This window comes from Dermochelys coriacea, chromosome 7 (genome assembly GCF_009764565.3).
Source record: "Dermochelys coriacea isolate rDerCor1 chromosome 7, rDerCor1.pri.v4, whole genome shotgun sequence".
NCBI classification, from domain to species: Eukaryota; Metazoa; Chordata; order Testudines; family Dermochelyidae; genus Dermochelys; species Dermochelys coriacea.
The window spans coordinates 75,597,825-75,609,998 of record NC_050074.1 but is presented as its reverse complement, the minus strand read 5'-3'; positions in this window follow the sequence as shown (position 1 = coordinate 75,609,998).

Sequence of the window (12,174 nt, the reverse complement as noted above, 5' to 3'; positions counted from 1 at the left end):
GTTCAGGTATTTCAAACAAAAACCTTAGCTGAAACTGTGGGCTGCTTACTACACCTTTTTGTAGGATCTATCTATTCAAGTTTATAATTTACTCATCCTTTCTTTTCATGATTTCTTCTGTGTGTTCTGATCATTTCCTAGTAAAATTGGTTCTCATTTAAGACAACTGGAACTGGGTTTTCTATGTGATTCACTGGTGGTAATCTTGGACAAACACCTTGGAAACCTGTAGGAGGTAATGCTCAGAGTGAAAGGATACCTGTGAAGGTAGTTGTGATTCCTTCCTCAAACAGTGCCACAAATAGGGTGCTGTAGATACAAAAAGTCAAATGACCTGCAGGGTGTGTAATAAGCTTCCTGTTAAGGACCAGATTCTTAAAGGTATTTTTGCATTGCTGCACTGAGCATTGACAGTTGATGGGACGTAGACTCCCAAGTGCCTAAATCATTTCTGAAAATCAACTGTAGACTTTTCAGTCAGTTAGGTGTTGCAAGGCTGAGTGTAGCAACACTTGAATACCTTTAAAAATCTGGACTTAAGTGGCTTCTCGCAGCACCTTTAAGGCCTGTTGGAACACTGGGGATGTGCAGATAAGGATGGCTCAGATACAATGTGCCTCCGTTTCTTGAGTTTAAGACACCTATTTAAGGTCACATTAGTTTAAGGTGTCTCCTAAGGATGTGCTGTTCAGAGGATGGATGTCATTGGTGACTGAAAGGGAGAAACCTACAAAGGCCTCTATCCAAAATTCTGGCTTCACTGGGATCATGACCTTAGTTATACAAATGTTTGAGTGTTTTGCTGGATCATGGTCTATATCCACAACTCCACTAGTTACAGCCAGTAGACTTCCAAAAAGTACTTGCTTACAAACTGAGCAAGTTGTTTCCTTTTAGGGAAAAATATGATAGAACCCTCTCTAATTTGTTGATGTTAAGATAAGTAGGTCACAGACTCTGCAGTGTTAATAGGGGATATTCTGCTCTTGATATGTCTTTTGATCAGTAACACTGTCTGGTATTTTTGAGTGAAATTTGCAAATTTTGAAACCATCACCCACCCACCCCCCGCCCCCTTCAGCTCTTATGTATGTGGCAAGAAGAATGAATGAACAGGGAGAAAACGCGATCTGGCAATGGCAGGGGTTTTTTTGTTTTTGTTTTTTGTTTTGTTTTTTTTTAACAGAACATGCTTTCTTATATTTTTGCCTTGGAGGTGCACTGAGAATGTAGAATCAATTTTGATCATTTCCACAGAAGCAAATTCCTTCTTTGGAAATGCTATGCAGCATTAGTGAAAGTCCCAGGTACTCTCAGCAGTAGTTAACACGTTTTCATCAGTCTTATTATAAATGGATTCATCAAAAAGGAGACAATGGGATGTGGGGAAGCAAGGTGAAAGGGGGAAATGGTGCAGTATATATTGGAAGTCTATTAATAGATATGAAGCAAAACTGAAACTCCAAGTACAGTGTAGTAATCGAATTCAGTTGGTCATGAGACAGAAAACATGAAATCCGAGGTCTCACTTTCTAATGAAAAGGGATTAAACTTGTGCCATTACACACTCTGCTTATATGATTTTCCAGATCTGTATTAGCGTTTCATTTTCTGTTTTAGTTCCACTGTGATTGACTGTACTGTCTTTTGGTGGCTGATGCCCTGAAATTTCCATTATACAACTGGTAAACCATTTGTGTGAGTTTATGCCATATACAGGAGAAAACTGAAAACACATCATTTTCTCCTGAAAGAGATTGGGCCTAAACTAGGGAAGAGAAACTGATGTACTTGGTTAATATCTATTCACAAATTTCTATCTCAGATGCTGTTCACAGTCTTAGATCTGAATCTTACATAGCAGGAAAGCCCAGTCTGATCTGCACCACTTTAAGCTCAGCATGTCACAGGTCCTAAGGAAACTAGTCTCCAAGTCCTCAGCCCCTAGATCCAGGTCGTAGCTTTGCAGTTCTAACTCATCTCCGCATATATAATACTGTATATATCGTGTGCAACTCTATTTGAACAGCACAGTCTAACTGTAACACTGCCTGCAGTGACTGAGGAGCATGAATATCAACCTCCGGGCAGACTGTTAAGATGCAGGGCACGACCCCCAAATTGGTTGTGAATTCTATTATTAGATTTCTCCAACCAATTAGCAAGTGTAAACTCCTCAGACACTACGACAACCTAAATATGGAATCACAGACAGAGCAGCGTACCCAAGGGGTCTATCTTGCTACCCAAAGTGAGCATACCTTTGTGATAGAGGGTCCCTTACATCAATGTTCAGGTTACTCCGAGTCCCAAGGGTCAATCGCTTACCCCAGGTCAATCGCACTATAGATATCACAGCAAAGGTGCTTGTAGCTAATCCTATAATCAACTATTTAAAGAGTTATTAAATGGGAGAAGTAAATGAGTTACTGACAAGGTTAAAGAAGGTAAAATATATACACAAATGAGTTACAATCTTAAATTTCAACAGGCAATAGAAGCTTCTATAATAAGCAAGCTCTAGATGTTCCTTAAAACTGACCCAGGTTAAGCAGCTGGGGATCTCTTGTTTATGCCTAAAACCTTTCCCCCAAGAGTCCAAGCAGCATAGAGATCATCAGTTCCTTCTGTTTGGGGTTTTTATCCCCCTTCTACCGTGTGCTCTGAACTGCAAGCTTGGCTTATGGGAGGAGTCCACTTGCATGACTCATCTTCATGTGGGGGAAGGGCAGAACAACAAACATCTTTTGTCCTCTTTACCAACCTAGAGAAGTCCATTTGGTGTTGATGGACCTTTCATGTTGGGGAGGACATAACACCTTCTGTTGGAGATCAACACTTTGCAATAGTTAATGTCTCTCTCCTATCTGGTGATTTACCTAGTTACAGGGGACCATAATACAACCACTCAAATATTACCTTACAATATGGGACTCTCAAATAAGTAAGGCTATATTTATGTCACAGAGGTCATGGAAGTCATGGAATCTGACTTCCGGAGACCTCTGTGACATTTTCTGCTTCAGCCCCACGGGCTGCAGGACTGCAGCTGGCAGCCAGCAGGGCCCTGGCAGGGTTCTGGCGACAGGCAACAGTGTCCTCAGGGGGCCCCCGCAAGGTTCCAGCGACAGGTGACAGACTCCTGAGGGGGCCCTCCTCAGGGTTCCAATGATGGACAGCCTCACATGGGGGAGGGAACGGGGAGACGCCTTGGGTGAGTAGTTGGTGGTGTCCCATTTTCTCTTTGGGAAATATGATCACCCTACAGCTCCCAGCTGCCATAGGCAGGGGCCCCCCCTGCAGCTTCCAGCTGCCGTGGACGGAGGGGGAACCCCACAGCTCCCAGCCACCACGGTGGCAAGGGAAATCATGAAGTCGCAACAGCAAAAGTCACAGACAGATTGCAGCTTTTGTGAATTTTTTGTTTATTGCCTGGGACCTGTCCACAACTTTTACTAAAAATAACCATGACAAAATCTTAGCCTTCATTATAAATTAGATTAATTCATGTGTAACACCGACAGACCCCACTCATCGGTGGGAAGGATCAAACCAGGGACCTCCGGAGCTTAAGCCATGAGCCTCTACTGCATTAGCTAAAAGTCACATGGCTGTTAAGCAGACTCACTAATCTCTCTCTCTCTGTGGTCTCGGAGCCACTAGATTGGACAGAACACCACACACGGAAGGTGTATGGGTTACGCATGCAGCAACTGACAAGCATTCAATAAAGTCTAACCACTAAACATATTCTTCTTATTCAAATTCCTATTTTAAAGGTATTAATACACAACCAAGCCAGACTGATTGATAGTGTTCAGTTGAGACATGGGAACTTTGGCATGAGCTGGCACCTGTTTTGCCAGCATATCACTAACCACCTGAAGAAGTGCTCCTGACCAGAATTTCCTCCGTTAAGGAACTGCATGTGATTAGAAATTCTCTCTTGGGGTGGAAGAGTTCTCTGAGATCCCCCAATTTCCTCCACCCCTTTTTTATTACTACTACTAACTTACATTCCGGTATCGTAATACCTTCTCAAAAGATTGTGGTGAACTTTACCAGTTATATGTAGGTATGATACTACCCACCTTTGAAATGCAGCACACAGATCAATCAGTATTGGCACTTCCCTCTTGTCTGTCTAGGATATTCATTGTGTGACCAAGTGATACGTCTCTAAGGTGCCACAAGTACTCCTTTTCTTCTCTCTAGACCTTTGAGCTGCTCTAGTCATGCTCCTGAAGATCTACTCCTGCAGAAAGTTATCTCTCTTGGAGTGCTTCTGCATAAAATTAAGTGGAAAGGCAGGAAGATTTTGCTTTTGATACATCAGTGCAGAGCACATGGACACAACAGCAATGAGGGCTGGATAAGTAGCTAGACAGATACATAGCATCTCCAGATTATGGTGATAAAGCAGTTCTAGGAATCAGAAGCCAAAAGCTTTCACGGGGTGGATGTAATCTGTGATTGCACAGTGGAACCAGCTAATCTGTGTCACAAAGTGACAGAAATTTAACTGTGTGTCATGCTGCTGACAGTGCTGAAAGCACGAGCTGTGCGGTGAGCGCAACCATCTGTCCTGTCTTCTTTGTTTGGCTGTCTAACTCTCAGAAGATTCCACCTCCTCCTTTACTGCCTATGAAGGTCAAGGAAAGGTGGCTTCCCCTTTGATTCCATCCAACACAAAGCTAGGTTGCATGGGCGTGGCTAAGCATTACCATTTATTTATTCTAAAGTTTTCCAAAGTTTGCAATGTTCTTGTTATCTATCTTCTCTGTCCAGAAAGGATAAGAAGGAAGTGAAGCTGGAAAAAAAAGACGCTTGCACACAATCTGTTACTAATTTTTTTTATGTTTAGCTGGAAATATCTTTATTAAACAAATGTTCCATTCTTGCATTGATTTTGAGGGAGAGTCTCCTTGAAGTCTTTAAACCATGATTTGAGGACTTCAATAGCTCAGACATAGGTGAGAGGTTTATTGCAGGAGTGGGTGGGTGAGATTCTGTGGCCTGCGTTGTGCAGGAGGTCAGACTAGATGATCATAATGGTTCCTTCTGACTTTAATATCTATGAGTCCTTCCACTGTCAAAATCACTGAAGCTGTAATCTCTCCATAGTACACGAGCTTCATTAGCATGGAGATTTAGTCAAACGCAATACAGTGAAATCTTATTCTGCTGCCATAAAAATAGGTATGCTATATACGTTCCCAGTAGTTCAAATTCTGGCTATGGCACATTAATCTGCTGTAATGATCTAGCCAGGAGCTTGCTTGGAGCAGTTGTAGAAACTACAGACATTTTTACCTCAGGGTATGAGAGAACTATAGACCTTGATCATTTAGTCTCTCAGTGTCAAATACATTTCCTCTGGACACACACTTCTCATCCCAAAATGGGTGAAATATCTAGAAATGGTGAGAGTCTGCTGTGATATGGGAAGTCTGTAAAGGGTCAGTCAGGGCTTTGTCCTTTGTTTAGTAGTTAATCTACCAGAAACTAGTTTGAATCAAATGCATTGTCAAGTTGTAGGGGGTTTCAAAATTAATTTTTTTACCTTTATTTGGTGTGTGGTGCTTCTTAGGTATTCAAAAGAGAGGGCTCTCTGTTACAGCACTTTCACGTGCTAGAATAGCTCTAGAGTGAATGGACTTCACAGGTTTTTTTTCTCTCCCCTCTGTTCTCTTGTTTTGTCCAGTAGCTCACATAAACTCATGCAATAGCTAATGTGTTGCAATACTCATGCAGTAGCTCACCAATTCTGATGGCTGTATGACTTTTTAGAAAAGACATGGGACTTTTTAACCCAAAAGAGATTCTGGCTGCCCTACTGCAATATTTTCTTATTTCAGACATTTGTCAGCATTTGCTAACCATAGGTGCTGCCAATAAGGTGCTAGGGGTGCTGTTGCACCCCCTGGCTTGAAGTAGATTCCATTATATACATGGTTTACAGTTTAGTTCAATGTCAACATGACCTAAAAAAAAAAAAAAAAAAGTCTTGTTGCCTGGAGTTCTTGCTTCTCTGTGCTAGCCTCAGAAACCCACATGAATGTATCTGTGCCTCCGAATCAGACACTTAGAGATGATGAGATTGTAGACTCTTCCCACAGGCAAAAGCTCCATTTGAGCCATCTGCAGTACACAGTACTCGCACAATAAAAGTATATTGATTATGTTTCTATGTATTATTTACAGAAATAAACTGCAGTAAGGAAAGTGAAGGGAATCACCTAAGGTTTCATTTATTCAGCATCTATTTTCCTTAAGATATTTGGTTCAAATGAGGTATCTTTTCTCTTTGTGCCTGACTGCAGAAGAAATAATTTTGTTTTTCTGGTATCACTGGTGCTTCATCTTGGGAAAGGGGAGATATGGAACACGGATTTGTTTCTGCTGACTAGAATCACTATTATAATTCTCTTTCAACTGAAAACTGTCATGACTAGGTCTGATCTAGGAATGGGACATTAAGAACTTTCCCCTCAACCATGATATGAGCTTGAACAATACTGTTCCTGGTATTTATGTGACCCAGAACGCCTTACTAATCCTACATGGGCACAACAGTCAGAAGACAGGAGAGGGACAATAATGGTGACTACATAGTGAGATATATTGGGTGGGACAGGCGTAGTAGTGGTCACTGAGTAAATTCAGGTTTGTTTCCCATTTGCTTATATATGCACACAATTGTAATCCACTACAATTTGAGTTGATGAGGCCTACAATTGTGTATAAATGGGCTCATCTGAAATTTATGTAAATTGGTGTGATCTTATTGGCTGTAGATATCTGGGAATAATCAAAAGGGTAAACATGGTTCCAATGTAGTAGTAAATACCTGCCTTCTAATTAAGTCTGCTTATTAAATCTGGGTGGGGCTAACTTTGCCTTTATCTGGAAGCAAAGCAGTTCTAGAACTACTGAGGTGACTTGCATGCGGACTTCTAAAATGGTCAGCCTGTTCTGATCTATAAGCTCTTTGGGGTTCCTTCAGCGTTAAATGACAGTTAACCGTTTTTTGCTGAGCAAATCCAAGTGACTTGTGATTCTGCTGTGCACAAGGCTGTCCCTGATTTTCTCTCTGCAACCAGTTGACAGCGTCTCAGCAACTTCTCCAGCCAAATATGCTGTGGCTTTGAAGTTCTCATGGGAGTCCTAATTTGTCGTCATCCTCTGAAAGATTAATGGCTGCAGTGTGGAACCCTGCAGGAAAGCAAGGTTAAAGAGGGAGAGGGAGTTATCATGAGAGCTCCTTCTCGGTTGTGAAGCGGACCAGGCCAGGACATTGGTGGGAGATGTCTCTGTAGAATGGACTGGGGGGAGAAGGTAAGCAGGTGAGGGAAAACAGAAATTTTAAAGGGCAAGTACTTACAAAGATTAAATATTAGAGCTTGGTTTGCAGCTGGTAAACAAGAAAATGCCAGGGTGATATTTTCAATGTGAAGGTCTTTGCAGATTAGCAGTAATTAAAACTGAGCTAAATCCTCTGTGTGTTCTTTTCCCTCTCTGACCACATGTTTAGCCCTTAGTGTAAAAAATCAAATAAGGTTAGTACCATTTTTTTTTTACAACCAACTTTCTAAACCCCATTAGGATGGGGAGAGAGCTCATACCAAGCAACCCTCTGCTGCTTTTTGTTGGGGGGGGGGAATGGGGTTCCCTCTGCATATCATACCATTTCTTTTTCACAACATTTTATTTTTATAAAAGAGCAACTTGTATATAGTGGAACTATATATATATAGTTGGTTTTTTTTAAAGCCTGTGCAATTCCTTAGTTTGGTAATACAAACATACACAGTAGGGACTAAAGGCTGAGGAAATTTGGGGAAAAATTGTGTAAAACTTTCTCTTTACATGCAAAAAGAAAAGGAGGACTTGTGGCACCTTAGAGACTAGCAAATTTATTTGAGCATAAGCTTTCATGAGCTACAGCTCACTTCATCAGATGCATTCCACTGAATATCTGTTCATCTGTTCCTGAAGATGTTTGTTGATATAGATGACTACTAGCGAGAAAGCAAGAACTCCATCAACAGACTCCAGAAATCTCTAACCACTCACAAGAGGACTGTAATCCAAGCAAACCTATTGGCATATCATCACATATGAATATGCTTTAGCACCATCTAGCACTCTTCTAAGGTAACTCCCTTTATAACTAAACAAAAAGTCTGGTTTTCAGACAATTGTGTCTAAAATGTTAAAGGAAGATAAATTAAAAAAAAAAAAAAAGACTGCCAGGATTCATTATTCAGAACAGCCCATTTTACATAGATTCCCTGATGTGGCAGCAGTTTTGCAAACAAAGTGTTGCAAATTGTGAGCTTGGAGTGAAAACTGAACTTCATAAAACATATGCAGCTCTTGAGCTGTGCAAAGTGCTTTGGGGATATTTCATGGTGACGTCCTGTGAACAGTTCATATTGTCAGCATTTTCCTACCTTGCTGTTATGGCAGCTCAGATTTGAGGTTTTAATTTTGTAACTCAAAGTTGCATATATACACTAGAATGTAATCCTGGGTTATTTCTAAATCCCCAACCCTAAAACCTAGCACAAGTGTGTAAATATTATCAAATGAGACAATCAGATCTCATTCATTTCCCATGCCCATTGGTGTGAATTGGATGTCTATTAGTCTGTCTATGAATGATGCTGATAAGTGGTGATGTCGTGACCCATAAGGTCAAGAATCCTAACATATTTTCCCACAACTATTGAACTATCTTGCTATCTCTATCTTGACTATATTGTATGCAGCAAAAATAAAGCGCCTCTGGAAGGCATCACCAATGCTTATAATGCTGTGACATGAATCTTGGAGCATGTAAGGTGTCTTGCTTGTACCCTAGGATTTATATTCCTCTTCATTTGTAAAGCTGCTACTCATTTGCATTGAAACCAGTTCTCCATGTTTGCAGCATCAGCATGCAGCAGGCAGAGCAGATGTCAGCCCCATTACAGTGAAATTACCTGGAGAAAAGGATAAATTTTCAGTGGATTGACTTTGTTCAGCCTTCCTTTTCAAATCACAGAATAAGAAATGTACAAATCATTGTAGGTGACGCACAGGATATGAAATGAAATCCATAACAAATAAGAAGTATGGAGGTAGTTGGGTTTATCACAGCATATATAGGGCTTCTGGGATCCCCGTTATTCCCACCGCATGCAGCACAGTCAAGCGAAGGGTAAAAAGACAGTTCAATGATTGTTGGGATAAAATGTTAGGATATAAATGCTATAAATATTAGGCTGCAAGACAGGCAGTGTTTTTAGGCCTGCTGTAATTGCTTTTCAGGCAAGAGATAAACATGATGAAAGAAATCCTAAAGCCCAAAAGCAGTCAAGTAGTATCAGATCAGGAAAAAAAGTTGTAAACATTATTTCATCATAACTAATAAAACTGAATTTGTATTATTTTTTAAAAAACACATTTCAGGAGGATGGTAACTCTTGCTTCCCCAACTTATTTCCAAATGGGAAATTCAAGAGCTCAGCAGTTGGCCTTCTCATGAGAGTTTAAATCACTGATCCCTTATTAGCACTGAGTAGAATAACTTTCCCTTTCAGCAGATTTATCCTCCCATTGCATTTGAATTCAGCACAAACCATTAGCACAGTGTCACTTTCCTCAGAGTTAGTAACCATTGTACATCATCTCTCTCTCATCTGTGGTCGCAGAAAGGCCCATGAGAGCAGACTCTGGACCAAGTCACCATAAAATGTAATATAATTGGTTCAAAGTAGACTTTAACCTGATTAGTCAGCAGCAATGGTGTCCTGAGGCCTGTATGTCCACCTAAGATCTTGGCTTTCCTAGAGCCCTAACTAGAGTGACCAGATAACTTTGTCCTAGATTTGAATGGCTGAATAGGGTGACCAGATGATATGTCTACTATGTTCCAATTTTGGATTGTATACTGACCAATTTATATTACTACAAGATCTCTATCATGCATTCTTACAACTACAATACCCACCTGCTGAAGTGAAGAAACAGATTGACAGAGCCAGAAGAGTACCCAGAAGTCACCTACTCCAGGACAGGCCCAACAAAGAAAATAACAGAACGCCACTAGCCATCACCTTCAGCCCCCAACTAAAACGTCTCCAACGCATCATCAAGGATCTACAAGCTATCCTGAAGGATGACCCATCACTCTGACAGATCTTGGGAGACAGGCCAGTCCTTGCTTACAGACAGCCCCCCAACCTGAAGCAAATACTCACCAGCAACCACTCACCACACAACAGAACCACTAACCCAGGAACCTATCCTTGCAACAAAGCCCGTTGCCAACTCTGTCCACATATCTATTCAGGGTACACCATCATAGCATGGCTGATGTGATTAGGCCCTATCAGAGGCTCGTTCACCTGCGCATCTACCAATGTGATATGCCATCATGTGCCAGCAATGCCCCTCTGCCATGTACATTGGTCAAACTGGATAGTCTCTACGTAAAAGAATAAATGGACACAAATCAGACGTCAAGAATTATAACATTCAAAAATCAGTTGGAGAACACTTCAATCTCTCCGGTCACTCGATTACAGACCTGAGGGTGGCTATCCTTCAACAAAAAAACTTCAAAAACAGACTCCAATGAGAGACTGCTGAATTGGAATTAATTTGCAAACTGGATACAATTAACTTAGGCTTGAATAGAGACTGGGAATGGATGAGTCATTACACAAAGTAAAACTATTTCCCCATGGTATTTCTCCCCCCCCCACCCCACCCCCCACTGTTCCTCGATGTTCTTGTTAACTGCTGGAAATAGCCTATCTTGCTTGTCACCATGGAAGGTTTTCCTCCTCCCCCCCCCCCCCCGCTGCTGGTGATCATCTTAAGTGATCACTTTCCTTACAGTGTGTATGATAAAACCCATTGTTTCATGTTCTCTGTGTGTGTGTGTGTGTGTGTGTGTGTATAAATCTCCCCTCTGTATTTTCCACCAAATGCATCCGATGAAGTGAGCTATAGCTCACGAAAGCTTATGCTCAAATAAATTTGTTAGTCTCTAAGGTGCCACAAGTCCTCCTTTTCTTTTTGCGAATACAGACTAACACGGCTGCTACTCTGAAACCAATTTATATGTGTGGTAAATACAACTAGCTTTCTTTTTAGAGCAGAACTACTAGTCCAGGATACCAAGATTGTGCTGGTGTATTCTTGTCCCTCTTCCAGTCAGCATCTTTTAATTCTCATTGGGATTGCCTGCTTGGACTAATGTCATCCAGAAACTTATGTTTTGGATAAAAGTAAGAGGTGGAGTATTCTGTTTATCTGTAGTCCATTAATAGGATTGTAGCTTGGAACACCAGGCAACTGGTATCTAAAAATATTTGAGAGTCCCTGTTGGAGTGGGGAATTTTGTTTTCTTGTAAGCTTTTGGGGAACAGTTATAGTTGCAGCTGAAAAAGGAAATTGGTTGTCATGTCTGCTTTCTCTGTTTTTGGAAGGAAATTCATAATGGATGTCTCCTTCATGTTTTCCTCAGAAGTTCATTATTGTAACTCTTGGGTGTGTTGAAAATAGATTCTGGGGAATCTAGCTATGTAGGAGTGAGTGTTTGATGATCAATTTCTCTTGCATTTGGAGCCTCTACACTTTTTGGAAAATGTTGTAAGATGGTTAACCAGATACTCGATATGCGGGATGCCTGGGGGTAAATGGAAATTCTTTTAGTGAAAGGGTTGACAAGCAGCACTGCTAAGCATGAAGCTCAATAGTAGGTATTCATAGATTCCAAGGCTGAAAGGACCATTGTGATCATGTAGTCTGACCTCCTGTATAATGGAGGCCAGAGGACATCTCAAAAATAGTTCCTAGAGTGTATATTTTAGAAAAAAACATCAAGTATTCATAGAAATATTTATTTGCTTATTCCAGATGGTGTTGTATGTATATGTACATACACACATTATTTGTATATGTAACTCCTCCCACAAGGTCTGGCTCAAACTTCCTCTTGGAATGGCTTCACTCTCCTTACATGGGTTGAGTTGGGTCCAGGCTTCCTTTTCTGATGCCTGCTTACTCCTTGTTGTGTCCAAGACTCAACAAGTGCTGTCCTTTGGGAAAACAAATAATGTTACTAACAGGCAAGGAATATAAAACCTAGTACTCAATAAACAGTAAAGTACAGCAACA